The 26,095-nt window shown below is 45.7% G+C and overlaps 2 long non-coding RNA genes across 3 annotated transcripts in view; one reads left to right on the top strand and one right to left on the bottom strand.

Moving 5' to 3' along the window:
• Window positions 1–26,095, top strand: part of LOC147369732 (uncharacterized) — an 80,603-nt gene that overhangs the window by 14,926 nt on the left and 39,582 nt on the right. The window lies entirely within an intron of this gene.
• On the bottom strand, window positions 1,143–12,975 carry LOC147369734 (uncharacterized). Of its 2 annotated transcripts, XR_015167832.1 has the most exons (5): window positions 12,840–12,955; window positions 3,295–3,343; window positions 2,292–2,410; window positions 1,761–1,820; window positions 1,166–1,344 (listed from the first exon to the last, which is right to left on the bottom strand). It is a non-coding gene; the product is annotated as an uncharacterized LOC147369734 (long non-coding RNA). The 2 variants fall into 2 exon arrangements; XR_015167831.1 differs by lacking the exon at window positions 2,292–2,410 and having other exon boundaries at window positions 1,143–1,344; window positions 12,840–12,975.

The raw sequence follows: 26,095 nt of genomic DNA on the forward strand, positions 1-26,095 counted from the left end.
ATGGAAAAAGAATATTAAAATTTCCACGTTTTCCCTCGGGTCTGGAACCCCAGGATTCAAGGGAGAATTAAACATTTTCCTCTCCCATTCCCTTTCTCTTCCGAAGTCCGTAAATGACAACGTGTTTACACAAGTTTTTATGTCGTCTGAGCTTCGCCCCGGCCCCGCTTCCTCCTCTGTGTATGTTCCGCGCAGAGAGATGTCTGCTTCAGGACGCGTTCAACCTAAACAGAACCCCGTCTGATTGGAAAATGTATTTATTTGAAAAATCGTAACTCACAGCTTTGGTGAAAACGGCCCCCAAATTTATGGGATGGCTTGGGGCGCGGCGGTCGTAAATTAAAAAGCACTGGACAACCCCCTCCCCCAATCCCCGCAGCGGCACCAGTCAGCTTCTCAGGAGCACCCAGAGACTAGCCCCTCCCGGCTCCACCCCGCCGCACTCTTCAGCCTCTGCTCCAATCTCTTGCTGTGGCTAAGTGGCTGTGTTAACAGGCAGGTGGATTTCATTCTGGTTCCTTTCACCCAGTCAAGTTAATTTCAGGGTAGCCTCACTGAGAACGGTTTCAGGTGGTCGGTTAACAGTGAACAGTGTTCTGTTGTGCACCCATCTGTTTTAGGCATCTCGGGTTTTCTCTTTAAGTACACGCTGGTAAATTTCGTGGTGGTGGGCTGCTTGTCCCTAGTCCCCAACCGAGTGATCAGTGGTGTGCCAGGCTGTCTCATGCCAAGAGGTTTATCTCTGGTCAGTGTCATGAAGGTCAGTTTCATCGACCGACTGCTGCTGCCCAGGTCTGGGAAATTTTTTCCTTTCAGTCCAATCTGAATTCCCCTGGAGGATGGAGTCAACACATTCCGCCTAGTTGCGCGATCCTTTAGCCAGCCTGCGCCAGCTGAGGACTAGGATTAGAGGTTGGAACTGCGAGCACGTCCTGGGGAACAGGAGCCGCGGCCGCCAGAGATGGGGAGCCGCGTAGTCCAGGCGGAGCTGGACTAATGGGGCCTTCACTCGCAATCGTCTGCTTCCCCCTGCAAACGCCGGACTGAGCCATATCGCTCCGTCTTTTTTTTTCACTAACGATCAAGCGCCACTTTGGCAGCGTACCCACGGGGAGCAAGGCAAGCTCTCCGCTCCCGGCTTGTCTGTCTAAGCGCTGCTGTCTCGGGCAAACGAGTTTAGCTACTCAAAATTTGTGCCTTTTGCGCTCGTTTCAAAGGAGCGCTCTGGAGCGCAGGAAGAGCCGCAAAGTAGTGCGGGAATCCCAGAATCCGAGGTGGTGCCGTAACTCATCCCTACCGGTTCTGCCGCGGCCACCTGCCTCGCAGCAAGCCAGTCCGCTGGCACTGATGTATACGCAGAAACGTTGGTTGGAAGAAATGCAATACCTTTATTAGGCAGAGAAAGCCCAGCTGGATTAACCTAGTCTGTTTTGGGAGATTAAGAACTGGTGTGAGGTAGCATGGGTCCGAAGTGGTGAGGGGACAGAGGGCTCCTCTTCCACCAGGTTCCCTTAACACGGGGTCTGGGGTGGGAGAAGGGGGACAGCCCTCCTTCCTCAGGCCTGCTTCCTTCCAATCTAAAATGGCCTTGCTCTAACGGGTGTTGGGATCTGCACATTCTCCTCCGCCCCGGACAGCACTAGAGCCAGAGATGGACTTTCAGAGCTGCTTGGAGTACGAGGTATTAATCTTGGAAAAATCTATGCTAAGCCTTTCCGCACTGGGTTGGGAGGAAGAGATCAGCGGCTGGCTACACTTACTGGTGAACATTCCGGGCTCCTCAACTCTTCTTTCTGCCTATAGGCGCTCAGAAACCGAGCCTGTGGGCAATAAACGGTATCATTATTAATCTTATTATTTTAAACCGGGCCAGACTACATCTGTCATCTTTCCCATAATGGTCAATTGTAAACACACTTTACAAGAGAAAAACAAAAAAAGGGATTTAATGCTGACGCTGGGAAAATGCTTAGCACTGGCGTTGCTGGGGAATTGGCAGGCTCTCCAGTCCTTTGGGAGAGAATTTAAGTGCTTAGTAGTTTTTTTTTTCTCTTTCTTTCTTTTTCCATTGAGTTTCTTTTTTTTTTTTTTTTAATTTTTATTCCTTTATTTCTCATGTGTTCCCCATCCTGAACCCTCCTCCCTCCTCCCTCCCCATACCATCCATTGAGTTTCTAAATCTCTCAGGGGTCTTTCTTTGTCTCTAGTTTATAGAGAAAGTCCTTCCTTTAAAAGTCAGGGACGAATCAGTGGGCCTTGCCTTGGAAATCAGGAGAGAGTGGAATAGGAACCTGCAAACTTGGCAGACAGAGTCTTGATCGTTTTCACTGTCACTGTCAATCTTCTTACCAGCCTGGTCCTCAGTTTCAGCCTCTTTCTGCCCTAGTGTTCCCCCTTGCTGCAGCAGAGCCTTGGTGTGGAGCAGGGAGATGAGAGATAAGTGAATGATAGAAAAAAACAAAAATCAGAAAAGAAAGGCAAGAGGTATGTGTGGTGACTGGCGAAAGGGGAGGGATGCTTTGGTTTTATCTCATTATCAAATATCAGAGCAGGTTTCCTTCCAGAAAGTCTGGCTTTGACTGCCTTTTCTTGGTATGAACATCTCTCTCTAGCCACATGGACACTCCTGTCCCCTCACACACACACAACTACTCACCCCCCCACACACATACACACACACACCCACACACACACCCCGCAGGACACAAGATTGCCCTCATCAGCTTACCCAAACCATCCAGAGCATGGAGCAAAGAATAACAAAAAAGTCACAGTGAAACCCAGCTCCCAAACTCAAACCAACTGCTGCCGGATTTTAAACTCATTTTCATCTATGTAAGCAAGCCCCCAACCCTGCCAAAGTCTATTTTTTAAAACAACAACAAAGGTGACAGGAGAAAGAGAGAACAGAGAGGAAAGCCTAGAAACCAGAGCAGAAATTAATTCAATTACCTCTTTTCCCCTGCCATAAATTCCACAGAGGAAATAAAATCTTTCTGTGCATGTGTGCAAAACCCGATCAGTCTATGGAGCTTGCCGAAACCCATTATGTCTTAAACTGGGTATCCTAATTGGATGAATGTGAATGTACCAGGCGACCAGGCATCAACTGAGCCGGGATTTTCCAATGGCATTCTCCACGGAGCCAGAGAGGATAAACATCGGTTGGAACCACAGGCTAATCAGTTTGCCCTCAGAGAAGGGAACCTGGGCGCAGAGGCATCCTAACATTTTGCGTCAGATTGTAATGGAATATTTCTTGTAAACAGCCGAGTGTCTCTCCCAGGCACTCACCTGACATGTTTCTTGTTGTTTAAGTTCAGATCTGACAGATGATGATAACCTGGAAAAGAGAGAGGTTGTAAATGCTGAGGACTGTAAGGCTGGGCAGTGTAAAGGACGCCTGCTCAAGAGCTGGGACAGAGCTGTGATTTGTAGGACCCCCAAAACTTGTCAGGCCGCTGGGGGCAAGCATGTCAGCCGGGGGAGGGGAATAGCGTTGCAGAGGGGAGAAACACACAGACAGGAGAGCTGTGGGCTGCTTCTCCGAGGACACACACCGCTTGTTTTGTGTTCCCTTTTGTGAGATGGAGACTGCCCCCTCCATCGTACCTTCCCCCTGTCGCACTCCCCTCCCTCATAGGCACACTGATTTATAGCACCTGTTAAGAACACATAATGGATGCAATTAGCTGTGGCACTAGAGGAAAAACTTAACAGGAGGAGTTGACTTTATTCCAATAAAAGATAAATGTGTCTGTTTTCATGAACTTAGTTCATTAATTTCAACTTCTGGAGCAGATTTTTTTTTTTAGAAAAATCATTGCTGTTTTCTTCTTGAAACTCATGCGTTCATTCTCGAAGTTTAGTAGGTATCACAGTCTCCTTGTTGAGCAGATTTCTAACGCAGAGAAGAGGAGGAGTGGACATGGGATGGGATCTGCATTTCTAGAAAGTCCTTTAGTTAACTCTGATTCAGGAGCCAGGGATATTTTAGACTTACATCCCTCAGGTAGAGACTCAGGAATAACCTATTTAATGACAACAATTCTTTGTCTTGGAAACTGTGTGACTAGCAAAGTTAATATACACACACAGTTAAATATGACAATGTCTTTGTGGAAAATTTAGAAGATATAGAAAAATATAGGAAGAAAAATCAAAATTTCCTTGATCCTAACAGGTTATTTAAGCTCCCTGGGCTCTAAGCTTTCTCCACAGAATCCTATAGATCCCCAAAGGAGACAGGGTCCTTGTGTTCACCTGTTCTAACCCTTAGCACCCAGCACACACCTGGCAGACAGTAGGACCTCCAAAAATTATTCACCAAAAGAAATAATTGGTTAAACAAAACTGTAGGATTCGATGATCTCTAAAGTTACTTCCAACCCTGACATTCTATTTTTCATTCTCTGCTCTAGGAAAAAAATGTAATTGCATAAACTCAGATATATTTGTCACCGGGACTCTTGACATTTAAACAGGTGTGTGTTTCTTCTCCATGTCTTGTCACTTGATCTGACAGCTTTCTGCTCGCTCTATCTGATGTTAGTTTAGGGTTGTCCTTGCCTCAGGCAGCCCAGCTATCACCGAGGACTGGAACTGAGTGGGGCGGTCCCCACCTTGTACCAACAGAACAGTCGGAGTAGATTTTTGAAGACTCCAGCAAAATGGCACAACCTAAGAAAGAAGATAGTGGGGTGTCTGCTGTTCACAAATGTGAATTTTGGGGACTTACCTGGCAGTCCAAGGTGGCTGAGACTCCATGCCTCCAATGCAGGGGGTATGGGCTCAACCCCTGATTGGAGAACTAAGATCTCGCGTGCAGCACAACGTGGCCAAAAACGAAAACAAATGTGTGATTCTTTCCTGAAACCATGAGGCAGGCCCCTCTCCTTCTGTCACACTGAACTAATGGTAACGGCAATGGCATTAACCTTTTGTTGTATGCCATGCACTCTACACAGACTCTCACTGAATCCTCTGAGCAACACTCTTATCTCCATTTTATAGACGTGGAGTTAATGCCCAAAGGCCGCTCAGATAGGACACTGGAGAAGTAGAATTCAAACCCGGGTCTCCTTGATTCCAAAGTTCTTGCTTTTAACCACTACAATGATGTGTGTGTTAGAGGGTAGGTAAGGGTATGAGTGTAGTTGGGGACTTCCCCGGTGGCTCAGCAGTAAAGAATCTGCTTGCAATGCAGGAGCCACAAGAGATACAGGTTCAATCCCTGAGTCAGGAAGAGGAGGGGATGGCAACCCACTCCAGTATCCTTGCCTGGAGAATCCCCATGGCCAGAGGAGCCTGGCAGGCTACAGTCCATAGGGTGGCAAAGAATTGTACATGACTGAAGCGACTTAGCACACACGCACAAGGGTAGAGTTAAAATGCTAAAAATACTTTTATTTCTCCAACAGTATTTTAAACTTTAAAAAAATTTTATATAATTTTAAAAATTTACTTTCCATTTATAGTTATTACAAAATATTGGCTATATTCTCCATGTGGTACAATCTATCCTTAAGGCCATTGTAAACCCAATAATTTGTACTTCCTACTCCCCCACCCCTCAGACTGCCCATTCCCTCCATAACCACTAGTTTTTTTCTCTATATCTGTGAGTCTGCTTCTTTTTTTTTGTTGTATTCACTACTTTGTTGTATTTTTTAGATTCCACATATAAATTATATCATACAGTATTTATCTTTTTAAAAAATTTATTAATTGGAGGCTAATTACTTTACAATGTTGTGTTGGTTTCTGCCACACAACAACATGAATCAGCCATATGCATACATATGTCTCCTCTCTGTTGAACCTCTCTCATACCCCTACCCCTAGTATCTATCTTTTCTGACTTACTTCACTTAGTATAATGCCCTCCAAGTCCATCCATGGCAAAATGGCAAAAATTCATTCATTTTTATGATTGAATAGATATAACCACATCTTATCTGTTCATCTGGTGGGCACTTAGGTTGCTTCTGTGTCTTGACAATGATATTCAGTGCTGCTGTGAACATTGGGGTGCATGTATCTTTTGAGTTAGTGTTTTTACCCTCAATATACCCAGGAATGGAATTGCTGGGTCATATAGTAGCTCTATTTTTAGTTTTTTGAGAAAGCTCTACCATGTTTTCAACAGTGACGGCACCAATTTATATTCCCACCAACAGTGTACAAGGGTTCCCTTTTCTTCACATCCTCTGCAACATTTGTTATTTGTGTTCTTTTTGATAAGAGGCATTTTGACTGGTGTGAGGTGATATAGCTCATTGTGGCTTGATTTTCACTTTCCTGATTATTAGTGATTTTGAGCATCTTTTCATATGCCTGTTGGTCACCTGCATTTTCTCTTTGGAAAAATGTTCTCCAACAGTATCTTAACAGTAATGTACTCTAATGAAAAAAAAGAATATAACCTGCCACCCAAATAATGCAACTCTGTCACTCTCTCACCCCCAAACACTGCATACTAAGAAACCTTCCTGCTACACAGAGTCCATGTTCATCAGTTTTAATGGTAGCATCAGGTGGGCCACAGGTTGCCTCTAAAGAGATGATTCATCATAATGAGGTTAACACCTGTGAGGAAAGATGTCACATCTGTTCCACTCAGCACTGTATCCCCAGTACTTAGTACAGTACCTACACATAGAATTTACTCAGGAAATATTTGTTGGATGAATGAATGGTAACTTACTTAATACAGACAATTCTGAGGAGATGTCTCTACCTATATGATTACCCAGAAGTTAATCTTACAATACAGCTCCATCACACGGTAGGTGTTTAGGAAGGTGTGGTTGAAGGAACAATCTTATAGGAAGAGAGCTGGCACGTGGAATTACTAAAAGAAAGTCTCACCCAAGTTAGCAAAATGGAACTAAAATAGATTTTCCACCTTAGTTAAGTCCCTTGCTGCCTCCTTCATAAGGAACGCCACGTTTTCTGGTCTCAGCTCTGTGGCCCTCATTATGTGGTCCCAAGCCCTAGGTCGCCCCCAAGGATCACCCAGGCCTGCAGGTCTGAGCGTTTGCACGGTCCTAAGTTGTGTGTCCATCACCAGATCTAGCATTGCACAGAGTCAGACCTCAGCCACGTTCTTCAGAGTGATTTGAGGTTTGCATCCAATCCTGGGTTCCAGAAGTCATACTTTGTACCTACTCCCATTTATACTTTTAGAATGCATTTTTAGGGAAAAGGTGAATATGGTTTAATGGTGAGTAAAAAGGAGAATATAAAATTAAACACACTGGGGGACTTCCCTGGTGTTCCAGGGGTAAGACTCTGCACTTCCACTCCTGGAGGCTCAGGTTCAATCCCTGGTTGGGGAACTGAGATCCCACATGCCACACAGCATGGCCAAAAAATAATAAAATAAATTTAAAGATTAAACATACTAGGATTTTTTTCAAAATAAGAAAGGCTTTATTTTAAAGAAAAAACGAATAGCATGAACTGATATCTAAATGAAAGTAAGTGATTTCACTGGGTTTTATAAAAGAGAAAGATGTACTCAGGTGTCAACTAAATATCAGAACCATAGATTAGGCACATGAAAGAAGACACCCTAAAATTATTATTGTTGGTAGAATCATTGGGAATTATGGATGATATCTTTGCTTTTCCTCAATTTCACAAATGTATTGTTTATTGTATTTTATAATTAAAAAATAATCCATATTCCAAACTAAATATAAGACTTAAAATATAACTCCTATGACAAGAGATAGTCAATAAGAAAAAGTTCCAATTCAACTTTGGCAACAAAAATAATAACAACAATAACATTTACTTGGCATTCATAATGTGGTAGGCAATGAATTAAGTACTTTATATAGGTTATTTCAATTATCTCAAAGTATTTTGTAAAAAAAAGTACAGTTTGTATTCACATTTTGCAGATAAACAAACTGAGGCACAGAGAATTTAAGTAACTTGTCCAAGGTTCTCCAGCTGGTAAGAGTCAGAGTTATGATTTTTTTGAACCTGTCAATTCTCCAAACACATTTATGAAAGGATGGAAAAAAGAGGGAGGGAGAGAGGAAGAAAAGATACTGGGGTGGAAGGAAGAGTTGTCCCTTTGGTAAGAACACTTGGACCAATGAAGTAGATGTCTGAGGTATTTGTTGTCTGAGCATAGGAATCACCTGGGGGGCTAGTCAGAAATGCAAAGTCTCAGCTTTGCCTCAGATCTACTGAATCAGAATCTGCATTTTTAAAAACATTCCAAGAGATTGTTTGGGAATTGTTGGCATTCCAAGTTTGGGAAGCCCAGTAACTGAAGATAGTAAATATAGAATCCATTTGGAAAAAAAATAGAATTCATTTGTGTTTATGTGGACTGATACGACCTTGTCAGAAATGGGGTCAGAGCTGCAGGAATCAGTTTTTTCAAAGTCTGTTTCATGGGTTGGGAAAATGCCTTAATGGATTGCTATCAGAAATTTGAAAGAAAAAAAAAAAAACAGAATAGTAAAAATACCAGGTTGCATCTCATGCAGGAAGGGTAAATGTTATTACATGAAACTTTTATTTCAAGGGTGTGGGTGTGTGTACTGGGTCTTGAGGTATGAGGTCTGTCTTATTCACTCTCTGTCAAGAAAAGTTTTAGCAATTGGTATTCACACCATGGCTGGAGGCAGCCATGAAATTCCAAGCTGCCGTTTAGAGATGTGGTGGGTCTACTTCCTGTTTCTGATAAATATAAGAATTCCGAATGAAAGAGCGAGGTGAATGGGAGGAAGTACGGACGCCTCAGAAATCACCTATCTCCCTGTCCAGATGCAGGAACCCAGGCTTAGAGAGAAGAGAGACCAGCCCACGGTCACACAGTAAAATGGAGACTTTCGGCTTTGGAAAGGGGAGCCTACTGTCAGGCTTCCATTCCTTTTTTGTCCCCAACCATGAAAGACCTGGGAGGCTGGGGGGATCTGGCCAGGAGGCCAAGCAGTCTGGGGGACATGACTGTGGAATGTGTTGGGGAAACAAGACGCCTTCTCTTGCAGGCCCAACAAGCCAACAGGCCTACGTGTGGCCAGAAAGGGCTCTGGTTATCTGCTGTCCGCCTCTGTTTCGTTTGGTCTGTCAAGTCCAGCAGCAAAGTGGCCCAAACGTGTGAGGTTTGATAAAAGTGGGAAGGTAAGAGGAGGGAGGTGGCAGGACGTCAGGGACCAGAGTTTGAGAGACGTTCCAGAACCTCCTCTTCCACATTTCCTCTCAAAAGGCTGGGAAAGTCAGAGGGGCCCCCCCCCAACCCCGCTCTCTCCCACCACAGCCTCCCCTCCCCTGGAGACTGTGGCCAAGACTCCAGACTTCTCATCTCAGGTGGAACAGGATAAACTCTTAAAACTTGAGTGCTGGGTCAGGGGACTTAGACTTTTAGAAAGAAGTCTACCTTCTTTAACTTCCTTTTATTTTTTAATTCAATAAACAATATGGGGCAGGGTGGGGGGGAAGCAATACAGAAAACATAGGAAACAGAGGAAAACACATAATTCTACCACCCCCCAAATTAACTATGTTGCCATAATTTTGTGACTGATTTTCAAAGTGGGCCATAGAACCTGTCCTGTTCACTTTTCTCACTTGGTGATGAGTTGTAAGCATTTTTTTTTTTCTTTTCTTTTCTTTCTTTTGGTCAATGAATATTATTTACATTACTGGATATTTGATATGAAAGAATTATCATTAGCTGTTTATTTTAGATACAACAATAACTTTGTGCCTATTCTTTTTAAAAAAGTCCTTTTAGAGATACATTCTGACATTTTCTGGGCCAAATGTCTGGGGTTCCCTTCAAAATAATACAGGAGGGGTAATTCAGTGGGAGCAGAGTGAAAATAAGGTTGGCCATAAGTTGGAAATCATTGATACTCTGCTGTATACCTTTTAAAATAGAGGGTTTTTGCAGTATTGTTCTGTAACACTGCTGCTGCTGCTGCTGCTGCTGCTACTGCGTCGCTTCAGTCGTGTCCGACTCTGTGCGACCCCATAGACGGCAGCCCACCAGGCTTCCCGTCCCTGGGATTCTCCAGGCAAGAACACTGGAGTGGGGTGCCATTTCCCTCTCCAGTGCATGAAAGTGAAAAGTGAAAGTGAAGTGGCTCAGTTGTCTCCGACTCTTAGCGACCCCATGGACTGCAGCCTACCAGGCTCCTCCGTCCATGGGACTCTCCGGGCAAAAGCACTGGAGTGGGGTGCACTAGTTACACCAATTTTGGTTCTGTAACACTAGTTCACCAATTTTGGTCACAGATTCCTTTGAAAATCTTAAGCAAGCTATGAATCCACTCCCCAGAAATAGCCACATTCCCTTACCACACCCACCATTTTAGGAGCTTCACAGCCCCAGGTTAAGAACTCCTGACACACAGCATGATTTTTTTTTTTAAAGACTTCAGAGTATTCAAGCAGATATATCATAACTTTACTTAACCAGTCCCCCTATTCTTGGGAATTTTCATAGTAATTATAAGTATTATTAATAAAGCATTCTATTACATATGTCTTTGCATACATATTATGACAAATTCCTAAAAGTATCAAAGGATATGCCGGTTTTAAAGGCTTTTCTTACAGCATATCATGTTGGCCCCAGAAATTTTTGTATAGTTAATGTCTGAACGTCAGTTCCCAGCATTGGAGTCCCTCCATCTGGATGTAGCCTGGTTTAGGCAGCCAGCAGCATGTCCTTCGGAGAAGGCAATGGCCCCCCACTCAATTACTCTCGCCTGGAAAATCCCATGGACAGAGGAGCCTGGAAGGTTGCAGTCCATGGGGTCGCTAAGAGTCGGACACAACTGAGTCGGACTTCACTTTCACTTTTCACTTTCATGCACTGGAGAAGGAAATGGCAACCCACTCCAGTGTTCTTGCCTGGAGAATCCCAGGGACAGGGGAGCCTGGTGGGCTGCCGTCTATGGGGTTGCACAGAGTCGGACACGACTGAAGCGACGCAGTAGCAGCAGCAGCAGCAGCATATCCTTGGAAGAATCCGTCCTGCCTTCCTGAGGCTCAGTGTCCTCACCTGCAAACATGAGGAGGTTAAGCCAGCTGACCTCCAGAATCTCCCATTATATTCTGTGATTCTTCCAACCCAGAAAGTCTGGCTAATTCTGCATGGTCCTCCTAATTCTGCATGGCTAATTCTGCAAAGGCCCCGTCATCCGCCTTTGCACGTAGAGAAGATTCCACATGCTTCTAACCCTGCTCCCATATGGTTGATGGGGCCAGCTTGGCAAGTTTCCAGATCAGACTGAGGGTTGGAATCCTGACTCCAACCAAGCGTAACTGTGGGGAAGTGACTTAACCTCTCTGTGCCTCAGCCATTTGTTAGATGCTTGTTTAATATCTGTACCTACCTCACAAGGTCAAGGGAGGATTAATTGAGGTAATACATGTTAAAGTGCTTTGAACAGTGCCCAGAACATAGAACACACTCACCAAGTACTTGCTAGTATTAATATTATTACATCTCTCTCAGCCAGCACTCCCCGCCCCTGCCCAGGACTTTTCTTTGCCTGAAGGGTGATGTACAGATTCCTCAGAGTGGAAGGCAGCCTTCGGCAGCACCTGTCCATACCTGCCCGACAGCCTGCCTCCCCCTTACATCACACACCCTGTGATTACCCCAAATGAAACAAGTCCTACATCCACCCCTTCCCACCCTCATGCCCCGACTTCTCTTTCTTGGTGCCTTGGCCAGAATTTTCCTCTCCACCCCCAGGGTATCTAATCCTGGTGCCTTCCAGAGGATGGTCAGGGATTAGGTCTATTCATATCTGGGCCAGATTGAGCCCTTTACATCCCTCACCATACAGTGGCCTCAATTTTCTACTTTGGACACTCTCCTTACAGATCTGATGGTCTCTAAGGTCCTCCAGTTCTGGACAGGTTACTGGTTCCAGAATGAGACCTGGAAGATCTTTCCCTTGGCTTCTGGCTTCACTTACGCTCACTTAGTGTCCCTCCCTGGAAAGCCCTGTGTGTCACCCCAGCCCAGCTGCTGTAACCCACAGACCTCGCTGACAGCCTATGATGTCAGAGTGGCACCATGGGGGCTGGCCTGTCATGGCCAGAATTTGAGAATCTAGGATCAGGAGCCTACAGAGCCAACAGGCCTCTTCCACTCCAGTCCCCAGACTGGAGTGGGGACTTTGCCTACTAGGATACTTGCTTCTCTCACTGGAGGGGTGTGGCATGTGTCAAAAGGCCATGACCCTTTGGAGATGGCATTCTGCAGATTTAGGGCTGTTCAGCCTAGGTTGGAACCTAAGTCTCACAGCACTGGGTGACCCTGGGCTCAGGTTCATCACACCCCAAAATGACTGGACTTGGTTTTCACAAGAGACTTTCAGACCTGATATTCAAGCCCCAATCTGCCAAGGCCACATATCTGAAATGTTTCCAAGTCCTTTCCTCAAGTAGCCACTACTGGAAATTACAGAACATTTAATATAGGCATTAACATGGAAGGAACTTGAATTTTGCCCCCTCTGTCCCTTTTTGTTTGTTCTGTGGGGCTAGTGATGAGTTTTCTGCTCATATTAGGTCCTAAAAAGTCCTACAACTACTTCCAGTTACTGAATATAGCCTCATTCAGCCCCCGCCCCAAATTGTCACGTCTTCACACTGGACTCATCTCCCTGCAGCCCCTACCGCAGCTAGGGTTTGTCACAAGTCAATAGGAAGCTGCATTTGGGGAGGGAGCATATTTGGTCTCTTCTCTCTTTATCTTCCGCCTCACGCATAACCCCCTCCCCCTCTGCTCAGAACTTGACAAGCTTGATTTCCCTTTCTTCCAGGGTTGGAGCAGGGGCCAGAGGACTTACTTGATGAGTCCTATCGAGGTAGCTGAGTTTGGGCACTGTGGACTGGGCAGGCGTCTACAGCAGACTCCCTCAGGGGCCTCTCCTGTGCGTCTTTTGGAGACTCGCTCTGCCCTCCCCATTTATGAAGCTGCTCACCTGCAGGTCCTTGGCAAGGTGAATGCAACTCCATACCACCTGGCGGCTCTCCCTCATCAGCCCGAGGCATCCCCTGTCCCTCTGCTGGCCCCCTCTCTAGCTGTCCCACATGAGTGCCCCCTCCCCGCAGACAGCAGAGCCTTTGCTCCTATCAATTCTGAGAGTGAGCTACCCGGCTCAGGCTCGGCTCCCGTTTTCCAGGGTCAAAGCAATCGGCCAGCACAAAGGTTGCCCTTTAAATGGGATGGGCAGAGGTCAAGAAGCAGCCTATTGTGTACACTGAGATGTAGGAGATACATTTTGAGCTTGAAGATATGTTACTCACAGTACCACCCCTCCTATTTTGAAATGAAAGAGGAAGTGTCCCCGTTACTCCTTTTTGAAGGGAAGATTTACAGCACACCAACCGCTCTCTTAAAAAATTGCCCCCTTAACCTCAACTACTCTCAGTCCTTTAAAACCCACCCACAGAGGGATTGAGAACAGCCAGTTTTTGTCCCCTCTGTAAATTGTGTACCACAGGCTTGCACCTTGCTCTGGAAGTGCCATCTGTTATATCTCGGCTTCTCAGCTTCCATTTCCATTTTAATATCTCATTACACTCATAATAATCATTGTTTAGTCGCTCAGCCATGTCCAACTCTTTGTGACCCCAAAGACTATAGACCACTAGTCTCTGTCCATGGGATCTCCCAGGCAAGAATACTGGAGTGGGTTGCCATTGCCTTCTTCAGGATATCTTCCAGACCCAGGGATTGAATGGCCACCTTGATTTGATGCTTACTGTACATAGGGCAGGCTCAGGGCTGACCATTTGTAGTGAATTTTTTTCTTTTTCGTTTTTTCAGTTTTCTGTATTCATTTCTCCTTCTTCTGCAACCAGCGTCCTGATTTCTTTTCAGGTCGTTGCCTCTCCCTCATTGTGTGTGGGCTGTTGGGGTATACAGCAGATGTGCATGGTACCCCTTTCCCAGAGTGTTGGATGCTAATAGCTCACAGCTGCCTCCTTGTCGTGAGAGGGGATTGCTCCAGGTAAATTACCTGGAGCTGCTCGTGGTCCATGGCTGATTAATATAGGATAAATGCAGCCTCCTCAGCCTCAAGAGGGAACAAACTCTGAGGTGTAATCCATGCTCCAGCACGGCCCTTGGGATCAGTTGAGACTAGACGTCTCCTGAAACCACATCTTTGACCACCTTCTCCCCCTACCCGCTTCAGCCCTCTCTCAACAAATACACTCCATTGCACAAGAATCCACTTCTCAAGCTCTGCTTCAAGGGAGCCCTGCATAACACAGGTAGGAATGTGACCCAAGGTGGGCCAGTCTCTCAAGACACTGAATAAAGGATGGGAGGGAAAGAGTTAGCACTTTACTGTTGCACCTTGCAACCTGGCTCTCTGACCAGGTTGTCTGTTATTCCTGCTGTTTTGATTTCTGGAGCTCCTCTGGTTCTTCTGAGTATTCTGAGTATTCCACATCCTTCTTTTCCCTTTTACTCACTTTTTAGCCGGACTCCCTTTCTTATGCCCGCCACCAAAGAAGTATACAGATAGGGCACATAAATGAACCATCTCAATCCTCCAATCATCCTAGGCGCATAAGAAGCTGAGGCTCAGAGAGGTATAGTCACCTGCCTTAGGTCGCACAGCTAGTAAATGGTATTACTAGGAGCTCAGATCTAACAGCAAAGCCCTGCTTTTAACCATTCTGATGTGCTATTTCCATGGGGAAGAGCAAGCTGGTGTGAGCCACAGTCCTCCACACCTCCTCTTGGTTAGATTAACATGCAATGAACGAGTCACCATTGATCCTCCAGGTAGTGGGTTGGTGCAGACTATGTACCTGGGTTTGGATCTTAGGTTGGAATTCAAGCTCAGCCTCTTGGTAATGGTGTCAATTGGGTCAGTTACCTAAGCTTTCTGAGTCCCAGTTTCTTCATTTGTTCGATGGTGGCCATAATGTCCAGATAGGATCTTTGGGGGATTAAAGGAGGTCCTAAAAGTGAAGTGGTTAGCCTGGTATGCAGTATGTAGTAGGCACTCAGGAAATGGTAGCTGTTAGTAATTGCTGTTGTGTTGCCACTTACTGTCATACAGAAGTGATTTGGAATGTATTTCAGCCAGTGAAGGGCCAGAGGAGCCCCATGGTGAGGACTTTGTTTTGGGCTCCCGGTGTTCTCTTGGGCCTTCTGTCCTTATCCCAGGTAGACCATGAGGGATCCCCACCCCCCCACCAAGGGCCTGCAGAGTGTTATAGGCCTGAGAGACCAGGCAGGTGGCACAGGTGACTGGATTGGATCTAGTGGGGCTGCGTGGAGTCAGAGGCCGTGTTCCATCTTAAGAAGGTAGCAATGATCAGAATCCGCTGCTTATAGCCATTTGGGAATTTAGGCCCAAAGCAGCCAAATCTTGGGGTTTTCAAGAAAAGCAGAGAGTCTAAGTTATTATGTGAAATTTCCTAGTTTCTAAAGGTTTTAACTTTAGGCGCATTTTTTTAATGCTGATTAGGCCAAACTCAGTCCACCTGTCAGAGAAGGCAATGGCACCCCACTCCAGTACTCTTGCCTGGAAAATCCCATGGATGGAGGAGCCTGGTAGGCTGTAGTCCATGGGGTCGCAAAGAGCCGGACATGACTGAGCGACTTCACTTTCACTTTTCACTTTCACGCATTGGAGAAGGAAATGGCAACCCACTCCAGTGTTCTTGCCTGGAGAATCCCAGGGACAGGGGAGCCTGGTGGGCTTCCGTCAATGGGGTCGCACAGAGTTGGACACGACTGAAGCGACTTAGCAGCAGTAGCAGCAGTCCACCTGTGGCTGAATGTAGCCTTTGTTTGCAACTCTGGGTCGAAGGCTTTGGTCAATGTTTGTGTGAAAGCGAAGGCTGCCTTCTTCCCAAATCAGCAGAATTCATCTCCAGAGTCTGAAGGTGGAACTGGTTCTGGGAACTGCCTCTGCCTTTGGCTGGTTTTCAACACTCCTTTAGAGAGAAGGTCTGACTTCATATTGGGAGTCGAACCCAGGTTGTTAAGACCCACTTTCTGCTCTAGAAGGAGGTAGGGATTCGTGGGGTGAGATTTCATGTTCATCAAAAATGCATGGAGAGGAAAGAAGGCAGGTGGGCATGTGTGTGTGTGTTGAAGGGGAAGAGTATGGAATCGGTCCAGCTCAAAGCTCAAAACTAGAAGTTTCAGAGTAGCTTTTATTTTTGTTTATTTCCGTTTTTAGAGACAAGAAAGTGAAAGTGAAGTCACTCAGTCATGTCCAACTCTTTGCGACCCCTTGGACTGTAGCCTACCAGGCTTCTCCGTCCATGGGATTTTCCAGGCAAGAATACTGGAGTGGGTTGCCATTTCCTTCTCCAGGGATTGAACCTGTGTCTCCCACGTTGTAGGCAGACGCTTTACCATCTGAGCCACCAGGGAAGTTAAGAAAATTAAATACCTATTGAGCAACTCTGAAAATATAAAGCTGTTTCTTTCCTTCTAAGAATGTCCAGGAAATATTGTCAAGAGAAAAAAATAAGTTGTAGGTTACTGTATAAGAGGATTTGATTTCTGTGAAAGCAACAGTAACAATACAAATCCCTGAAAGACCATGTGCCAGGGTGTACATGTCTGTGTGTGAACCAGAGGAACAGTGTGGAGTGATCCCCACTGGCTGTTAGCATTGGTTACCTCAGGGGTAGGGATGGGGAAGGGCTAGATAACAACTTCTCATGTGCCTACACATGTGTGTATGTGTTGCCACGCGCCTAGCTTGCGGGATCTTAGTTCTCCAACCAGGAGCTGAACCTGTGCCACGGCAGTAAAAGAGCCAAGTCCTAACCACTGGGCCACCATGGAACTCCTTCATGTGCATACATTTGTGTTCTGCCGTTTTACTTTTTAGGAAGCCTGCACTGCTGTTGTAATCTGAAAGTCATACGATTAAGAAAAAAAAATTAAATACACTTGCAGGACTGCCTACCAAGACTTACTATAATCCTGTAAAACCATCTCATTTGTACCTATAATTATTATTTTTTTTTACTGAAGTATAGTTGTTTTACAATATTGTATTAGTTTTAACTGTACAGCAAAGCGATTCAGTTATGCACATATATAGTACATATCCATATTCTTTTTTTCCTGATTCTTTTCCATTAGAGGTTTTTACAAGACATTGAATATAGTTCCCTGTGCTATTCAGCAGGTCTTCATTGCTTATCTGTTTTATATAAAGTAGTGTGTGCCTGTTAATCCCATATTCCTAATTTATCCCTCCCCTACTTTCCCTTTGATAACCATAAGCTTGTTTTCAAAGTCTGTTGGTCTGTTTCTATTTTGTAAATAAGTTCATTTGTGTCATTATTTTTATATTACATATATAAGTAATATGTATTTGTCTTTCTCTGAGTTCGTTTAGTATGATATTCTCTAGGTCTACCCATGTTGCTTCAAATGGCATTATTTCATTTTTTTTATAGCTAATATTCCATTATATATATGTACCACCTCTTCTTTATCTATTCCTCTGTTGATGGACATTTAGGTTGCTTCCATGTCTTGCCTACTGTGAATAGTGCTGCAGTGAACCCTGGGATGCATATATCTTTTTGGATTATGGTTTTCTCTGGATATATGCCTAGGATTGGGATTGTGCATGTGTGTGTGCATACATGTTAAGTTGCTTCAGTTGTGTCTGACTCTTTGCAACCCTATGGACTATAGCCCACCAGTCTCCTCTGTCTATGGGATTCTCTAGGCAAGAATACTGAACTGGGCTGCCAGGCAACCTTCCCAATCGAGGGATTGAACCCAAGTCTCCTGTGTCTTCTGCACTGCAGGCAGATTCTTTACTGCTGAGCCACCAGAGAAACTGCTAGATTGTATGGCATTTCTATTTTTAGTTTTGTTTTTTTTTAAAGGACATTCCATACTGTTTTCCATAGTGGCTGCACCAATTTACATTCCTACCAAGAGTGTAGGAGGGTTCCCTTTTCTCTACGCCTTCTCCAGCATTTATTGTTTGTAGACCTTTTTGATTATGGCCATTCTGACCAGTGTGAGGTGATACCTCACTGTAGTTTTGATTTGCATGTCTCTAAAACTCCAGGAGATAGTGAAGGACAGGGAAGCCTGGTGTGCTGCAGTTCATGGGGTCACAAAGAGTCAGACACAGCTTGGCGACTGAATAACAACAGCAATAATTAATGATGTGGAGCATCTTTTCATGGCCTGTTGGTCATCTGTCTGTCTTCTTTGGAGAAATGTCTAGTTAGGTTTAAGTAAGTAAGTAAGCGTAGGTGTTAGTTGCTCAGTCATGTCCGACTCTTTGCAACCCCACGGACTGTAGCCCTCCAGGCTTCTCTGTCCATGGGATTTTCCAGGCCAGAATACTGAATAGGTTGCCATTTCCTTTTCCAGAGGATCTTCCCAACCCAGGGATGGAAGCCAGGTCTCCCACATTGTAGGCAGATTCTTTCCTGTCTAAACCACCAGGGAAGCCCCCTATTTAGGTCTACTGACCACTTTTTGATTGGTTGGTTTTTTATATTTCATTGCATGAATCATTTGTATATTTTGGAAATTGAGTTCTTTTTGGTCACATCATTGCAAATATTTTCTCCCATTCCGTAGGTTGTCTTTTCATTTTGTTTATAGTTTCTTTTGCTATGCAAAACTTGTAAGTTTGATTAGGTCCCATTTATTTATTTTTGCTTTTATTTCTATTGCCTTGGCAGACTAATCTAAAAAACACTGCTATGATTTATGTCAGAGAATGATTTGCCTATATTCTCTTCTAGGATTTTTGTGGCATCATGTCTTATATTTAAGTATTTAAATCATTTCGAGCTTATTTTTGTGTATGATGTGAGGGTGTGTTCCAACTTCATTGATTTGCGTGCAGTTGTCCAACTTTCCCAGCACCACTTGCTGAAGAGACTGTCTTTTCTCCATTGTATAGTCTTGCCTCCTTTGTCAAAGATTAATTGACCATAGGTGTGTGGGTTTATTTCTGTGCTCTGTATTCTTTTTTTTTTTTAATATTTATTTATTTGGCTGAGTCAGGTCTTTGGTAGCATGCGAACTCTTAGTTGCGGCATATGGAATCTAGTTCCCTGACCAGGGATCAAACCCAGGCCCCCTGCATTGGGAACACACAGTCTTATCCACTGGACCACCAGGGAAGTCCCCGTGCTGCCTGTTCTATTCCATTGATCTATATGTCTGTTTTTGTGCCAGTACCACACTGTTTTGATTACTGTCGCTTTGTAGTATTATCTGAAGTCTGGGAGGGTTGTGCCTCCAGCTGTGTTCTTTTCCCTTAGGTTTGCTTTGGCAATTCTGGGTCTTTTGTGGTTTCATATAATTTTAGGATTATTTATTCTAGTTCTGTGAAAAACAAGTAATTTGATAGGGATCACATTAGATAGCATATTCAAAAGCAGAGACATTACTTTGCCAACAAAGGTCTGTCTAGTCAAGGCTATGGTTTTTCCAGTGGTCAAGTATGGATGTGAGAGCTGGACTGTGAAGAAGGCTGAGTGCCGAAGAATTGATGCTTTTGAACTATGGTGTTGGAGAAGACTCTTGAGAGCCCCTTGGACTGCAAGGAGATCCAACCAGTCCATCCTAAAGGAGATCAGTCCTGGGTGTTCATTGGAAGGACTGATCATAAGCTGAAACCCCAATACTTTGGCCACCTCATACGAAGAGTTGACTCATTGGAAAAGACTCTGATGCTGGGAGGGATTGGTGGCAGGGGGAGAAGGGGACGACAGAGGATGAGATGCCTGGATGGCATCACCGACTCGATGGACGTGGGTTTGTGTTAACTCCTGGAGTTGGTGATGGGCAGGGAGGCTGGCGTGCTGCGATTCATGGGGTCACAAAGAGTCGGACACGACTGAGCAACTGAACTGAACTGACATTATATCTGTCTATTATTTTGGGTAGTATGACCATTTTATTTTTTAAATTGTTTTTAGAGAATAGATTTATTTGTTTTAAAAAATCTTGGCCATGCCATGGGGCATGTGGGATCTTAGTTCCCCAAACAAGGATTGAACTCATGTTCCCTACATTGGCAGCACAGAGTCTTAACCGCTGGACCACCAGGGAAGTCCCAGCATGGCCATTAAAAAATATGTATATTTATTTATTTATTTTTGGCTGCACTAGGTCTTCATTATTGCACACAGGTTTTCTCTAGTTGTGGAGAGTGGGGCCTGCTCTCTAGCTGTGGTGTGCAGGCTTCTCACTTCATTGGCTTCTCTTGTTGGGGAGTACGGGCCCTGTGGAGTATGGGCTTCAGTAGTTGCCGCTCATGGGCTCCAGAGCGCAAGCTCAGTAGTTGTGGTACACAGGCTTAGTTGCTCCAGGCATGTGGGATCTTCCCAGACCAGGGATCAAACCAGTATCTCCTGCATTGGCAGGTGGATTCTTAACCACTGGACCATCAGGGGAGCTTTCCAGCATGGCCATTTTAGCAATATTAATTCTCCAAATCTAAGATCCTGGGATATCTTTTCATTTCTTTGAATCATCTTCAATTTCCTTTATCAATGTTTTATAGTTCTCAGAATGTAAGTCTTTGACTTCCTTGGTCCATAATTATTTTTGTCAGTTACACTGCTGTATATGCTCAGTATAGGAAAATCAGCAAGTACTCAAAAGTTAAAAAAAGGAAATAATTGAAATTACTAGAATTCCCATCCATTAACATTCTGTCGTGTATCCTTTTGACTTTTAGCTCATTGAGACAGCTAACCTTTCCTGTGTGCCAGACCCTGTGCTGACATCTGGGAACCACAGTGCTAATTCTTGCCCCACGATGCAGGGCTTCCCAAGTCACACTCGGGACATGGTGTTTCACCGGCTTCATCCCCAGGAGACTCTGGGTCAGTGGAGGGGGACCAGGCCTGGGAATCCAAATTTAGCATGCTCCTGGGAAAATCCTGAGGCAGGTGCTCTTTGGACAATGCTTGGAGTCAGCTAGCTGTGGTCCAGCCTGCTCATTGCTGGTGAGCATGATGGAGGCCCACAGAAAATGTGCTTGCCCAGGGTCACCCAGCCAGGATAGCAGAGCCCAGACTCCCCCATACCCTCCTCCTTGAGAGCTCTCTCTGCTGGGCTCCTGCCACTTTCCTCATGCCGACAGATGTTATTGTTTTCTTATGCCGCCAATTAAACAAAAAATCCTGTCAACAGGCGACAGGCCTAATGCAGGGAGGCATTAACCAGACTTGCAACCCGACCTGGGCCTGCTCCTGTGGGTAAAGCACATTCCCTATGTGGGCCTCCCTTGCTGACTGCCCCCTGACAAAGGGCCCCACTCAGGCACCATCACCCTGCACGTTGGAGCCACTGGATGCCGGTCAGCCTGCCACCACGGTGACCCAGCTGCCACCCAGAGGTCTGCTGAGAGCTCCTTTCCTGGGTGCCAGGAAGCTCTGAGCTGGGGAAACAGTCCCAGAGAATCTGGGCCTGCCTGAGATTATCCATCAGGTAGGAGCAGAATCTCTCACCAGCTTCTTTTCAGTTTTGGTTAAGAAGAGTGAATTAGCAACTCTGGGGGAAGACCCCCTCCAGAACAGGGCCAGCAAGAGTGGGGTGCATTGATAACATCAGGGTGGTCCTTCCTGTATCTCTGCTTCCAGTACCAGGAGCAGAGGCCCTGGGGAGAGGGGCAGCTGTGATCTCCCCAGTGCTTCTGCCCACCTCCCTGAGTCCTGTGTGGGGCCAAGACTCCTGATGGGGAGCCTGAGACTCACATTTCAGGCCAGGGAAACATTTAGAGAACAAGTTCCAGCTCCTTCAGGTTGAGATAGGGAAAATGAGACCCAGGGAGGATGGAGGTACCCATCCAGGGTCACACAGACTCTAACTCTGTCCTCCAAGTCCCTAACAAGCAATCACTGCACAAGAAAACCTGTTACCTCAGCCTATTTTAATTCTGCCTAGAATTATCACTGTCATTTTTACTTTCCATTGTTCTCTAAGTTTCTCATTTTTAGACTGTAAGCTCCATGACAGCGGATGTCTCATGCATCCCTCATCCCCAGTGACAAATGCAGTGGTGTGTAATAAATGTTTATTAATGGAAAGAATAAATGAATGGCCTCATGTCTAGTGAGCTCTCTGACAAGTGGGATGCAAGTGGAGTCTGGATATTCATTTGTGGCCGATGCTGTCTAGGTGGCATATACCTTAGTCATTAAGAGAAATTAAGAATTTCTCCTTTGGTATTTGCTCACTGTGTGACCCAGGGGAGGTTACTATACTTCTCTGAATCTCACTGTCTCCATATGTATAAGGAGGGTGTTAGTAGTACCTGATTCATTGGCAGCTGTGATGATTGTATGAGATGCTGTGATAAAGAATTCAGTGGGGGCCTGGCAGATAGTGAGTGCTCCATGATCATTAGTAAAATCCCTTCACTGGGAGGCCAGGTGTAATGCACAGCTCTGAGATCTGCACTGACTATCAGCCCCTCTGACTGTGAACTCGGGTGGCACACACTCTTGTGCACTATTCTCCTCTCTGTCTCCCAAGCACCGTCTGCACTTAGTGCTTTATCTGTGTCCTTCCTGAGCCCCAAGCCTCTGGGGCTGGGGCTGGCCGCATAGCTGGCAGTGTGAAGGGGTGGACAGAACAGGTGCTCAGGGTGTGCTCCCTCAGTGCCTGGGCAGGCACTGCATTTCTGCAGTGAGAGAGGCAGAGCTGCATTTCTGCTAGTGTCATCAGGGAAGGCTTCCAGAGGAGGTAGGACTCTCACTATACCTGGTCAAATGGGCAGGTTTGGGAAAGAGAGGAAGGAGGAAGGAGGGACTGGAGACAGGAAGAAAGGCACGAAGGAAGGCCTAGACGAAAGGGTGCATGCATTCATTCTTTCATTTGTTGATGGGAATGTTTCATGAGCACCTGCTATACAGCAGGCCTTGGCAGGCCCCTGTGCTGGACAAGACCCCCCTAGTTACAAGGAGTGAGGCAGAAAAATAAGCAGATGACACGGCACAGAAAGTGAAGCAGGGGTGCACAGCACTTCCTGGGGTGTCACTGAGTCTGGAAGATCAAGAAAGGTTTCCTGGAGGAAGCCACATTTAAGTTGAGCCCTGAAGGAAAGTGGGGTGCAGGACCAGTGTTCCAGGCAGAGGGCACAGAGTGTGCACAGACCAGCAGCAAGAGAGAGGGCTTCAAGTTCAAAGACCTAAAAGGCATCCATGAGGCTGGAGTTCAGTAGACAAAAGGGAGCCCTGGTCTACTTTCTGTTCCTATGGATCTGCCTGTTCTGGATATTTCATATAAATGGGATCATATGATACGTGGCCTTTTGTGTCTGGCTTCTTTCCCTTAGCATCATATTTACAAGGTTCACAGTAGGGCAGCTTTGGGACACAGACCTGTAGGATGTGAGCAAGTCACCCATGCAGACGTCGGAAGAGGATACTCAGAGCAGAGCAGACCAGTCAGTGGACCCCAAACTGCCCAGCCATAGACAGTGAACACTTGCTCCTGTCAAGCTGCCCTAGGCGCATGGAAGTTGGTTGGACAGCCTCTGACACCCAAGAGATTTGGAAAGGCTCCCTGGGGCCTCTGTATCCTCATCTACAAATTGGGGCGGGGGCAGGGGGGAGTTGTCATTTGGCTCCTCCAGTCACATGGGGCCGGAATAATGTCCCAATGGACATGTGTCTGTGTGTATCAAAAGCCTAGAACATGTGGAGGGGCTGGTGTTACAGTGATGGTTTGGGCCCCTCAGGGTTTGGGGGGATAGAGGAATAGGGGAGACACAGCTGGGCTTAGGCTTAAGAACCAGCTTTCCCTTTCCATTCCTTTCCTGTGTCCTGAGTCTGCACCAGGCCCTCAGGGATCCAGACAGGCCTTTTCATGGGACTTCTGCTCAGTCAGAGGGTGAAGACTGGAAGTTATCTCCTTGTGCTCATTGGCACTTCTGATTTTTCTGGGTCAAGTCAGAGATGGAACCTGTGAAGGGGAGGAGATGCCCAGAGTCAGGTGTGGCCTCCTGCTCTTAGCAGCATTGTGTTGTTGTTTAGTCAGTAGGTCGTGTCCGACTCTGAGGTGTCAGGAGTCCAGGGTGGGAGTCCCAGCTCACAGGGATCTTTGGCAAGTCCCTTCACTTCCACAGTCTATAGACTCCCTCAATGAGGACACAGACAGATTGATCCACAGTCCCTCCTAACTGTGACCCTCCAGGATTCCAGACCCCTGGAATCACTACGGGAGAGAAGACACACGCCTCAGGGGCACTGAGACTCGAGTAAACTCAAGATGGGGCACATGGCTAAACATATAATATGATGACAGGGTACGGTTTTTCCCTGAAAATGAACTCATTTTTTTAATTTGAAAATATTTTGTAAATCTAAATTGTAGGGTCTTCTGTTAAAGTAAACTACAATACCATTATCACATCTGTATCAGTCAGCTAACACCACAGTAATGCTGAGTAACAAAGCAAACCAAGTTCAGTTGCATAGAAGACAGGCATATGGTTCTCTGCCACGTGGGTGGAGCAGCTGGTCAAAGTAGGACGGGCTTGGCCATAGGCTGTTGTTCTGCTCAGATCTGTTCCGGGCTGTTCTGTGTTTAGTTTTGTATTCTCTTGGGGCCAGTTGGCTACCCTAGGACATATCAGCGTGTTGAGGACAGGAGATAAAGGGCAAGCCCAACCATGTAAGCACATCTCCACTCTGCTAGGTCATATTCACTAGCATCTATTGACTAAAGCAAATCGAATAACCCAACTTCAACTGGCAGAGAGAGGGGTTACACCTCCCAGTGGGAGAAGCTGCAGAATTCCCCATAGGTTCAGGAAAGGATGAGGAACTGGGTCCATTTTTGCCATTAGCCAGACCCAGCATTTCCACAGGAGACCCATGAGGTATTTGTTTGTTGGTTTATGATTCTTAATGAACTCTAAATGTATTACAGTTGTTTATCCTTTTTAATACTTCTTCCACCCCACTCCTGTCTGCATGCAGTGGGAGCCTCTTCAGGTTAGCATGACCCCAGTGGTCTCTGAGAGCTTCCTTGCTCTGTAGTATTATAAGATGTTGCATGATCATCTTGTACATTTCTGCCCCTGGCCTGGAATCAGCCTATTAATTTGTTTTAAAAAGCTGTACAGTTTTAAGGTTTACAAGTCCAGCCATTCTTGAAAGTACAGAGTGTACAGCACACTCCCAAGCCCCCAACCCTGTCTCTAGAGGCAGCCCACGGATTTCAGTGTCCCAAGAATCTTTCTGAAGGTTCTCGCTGCCTAATTTAGTAGAGATGATATCCATCTTAGTTTTTAAACACAAGATTATAAATTCATTGTTTTAATATTACAGTGTGTGATGTTTTCATTTTATAGCACGTAATAATAGTAATGACTAACACTAAGGCAGCATTTACCATGTGCTGGGCAAGCTGAAATGGTAGTCGGCCTAAATCCAAAGGTATTACCCACGCCCAGTACTTCCATCTCCAGGGTACCAGACATACTCACTGTTCAGTGATCACATTTGGCCAGATCAGTGTTTCCCCAAGTATGGAAAACCCGATGACTCTACATCATACAAAGTGAGCATCTGTTGTTTTAATAGTTATGAATGTATTTTCCTACATAAAAGAAGAGATAAAACAAGGGTGACGAGGGAGCCTGCAGTGCCCACGACTGTTTGATGGGACTCACTGCTTCCATTACTGCAGCTGAGTCTGTTTGGCGCCGGGCAGACCCTGGCTGTCTCTGAGCAGCAGGTAACTGGGATCTCTTGTTTCTCATCCCAGCCCCACTGCTACCTTTCCATGTAGTTCTGAGCGAGTCCCTCTATCTCCCTGCATCTCTGCTGCTTTGCCTACTGCAAAGACCCAGCCTCCAGGCGAATTCTGCAACTTTGATTAGAATCAAGACATCCCCGAGTGTCACAGACTCTTAGGCGCCATCGATTCCTTTCCTCATACGGACAGGGACACTGAGGCCCCAAGAGGGAAAGGGCTGGCCTAAGGCCACACGGTGAATCACACAGGCCAGCCATCTTTATCCCACACCTAACTGTGCCGGAGGTGGTTGTGCTCCTGGGGGTAGAGTACTGGGGCAGCAGCCACTGCGCTCTGATTTCGTTTAGATAA

Source organism: Bos grunniens, chromosome 7, assembly GCF_055505025.1.
Source record: "Bos grunniens cultivar Pamir isolate PY7600 chromosome 7, Bosgru_T2T1.0, whole genome shotgun sequence".
Taxonomy (NCBI): domain Eukaryota; kingdom Metazoa; phylum Chordata; class Mammalia; order Artiodactyla; family Bovidae; genus Bos; species Bos grunniens.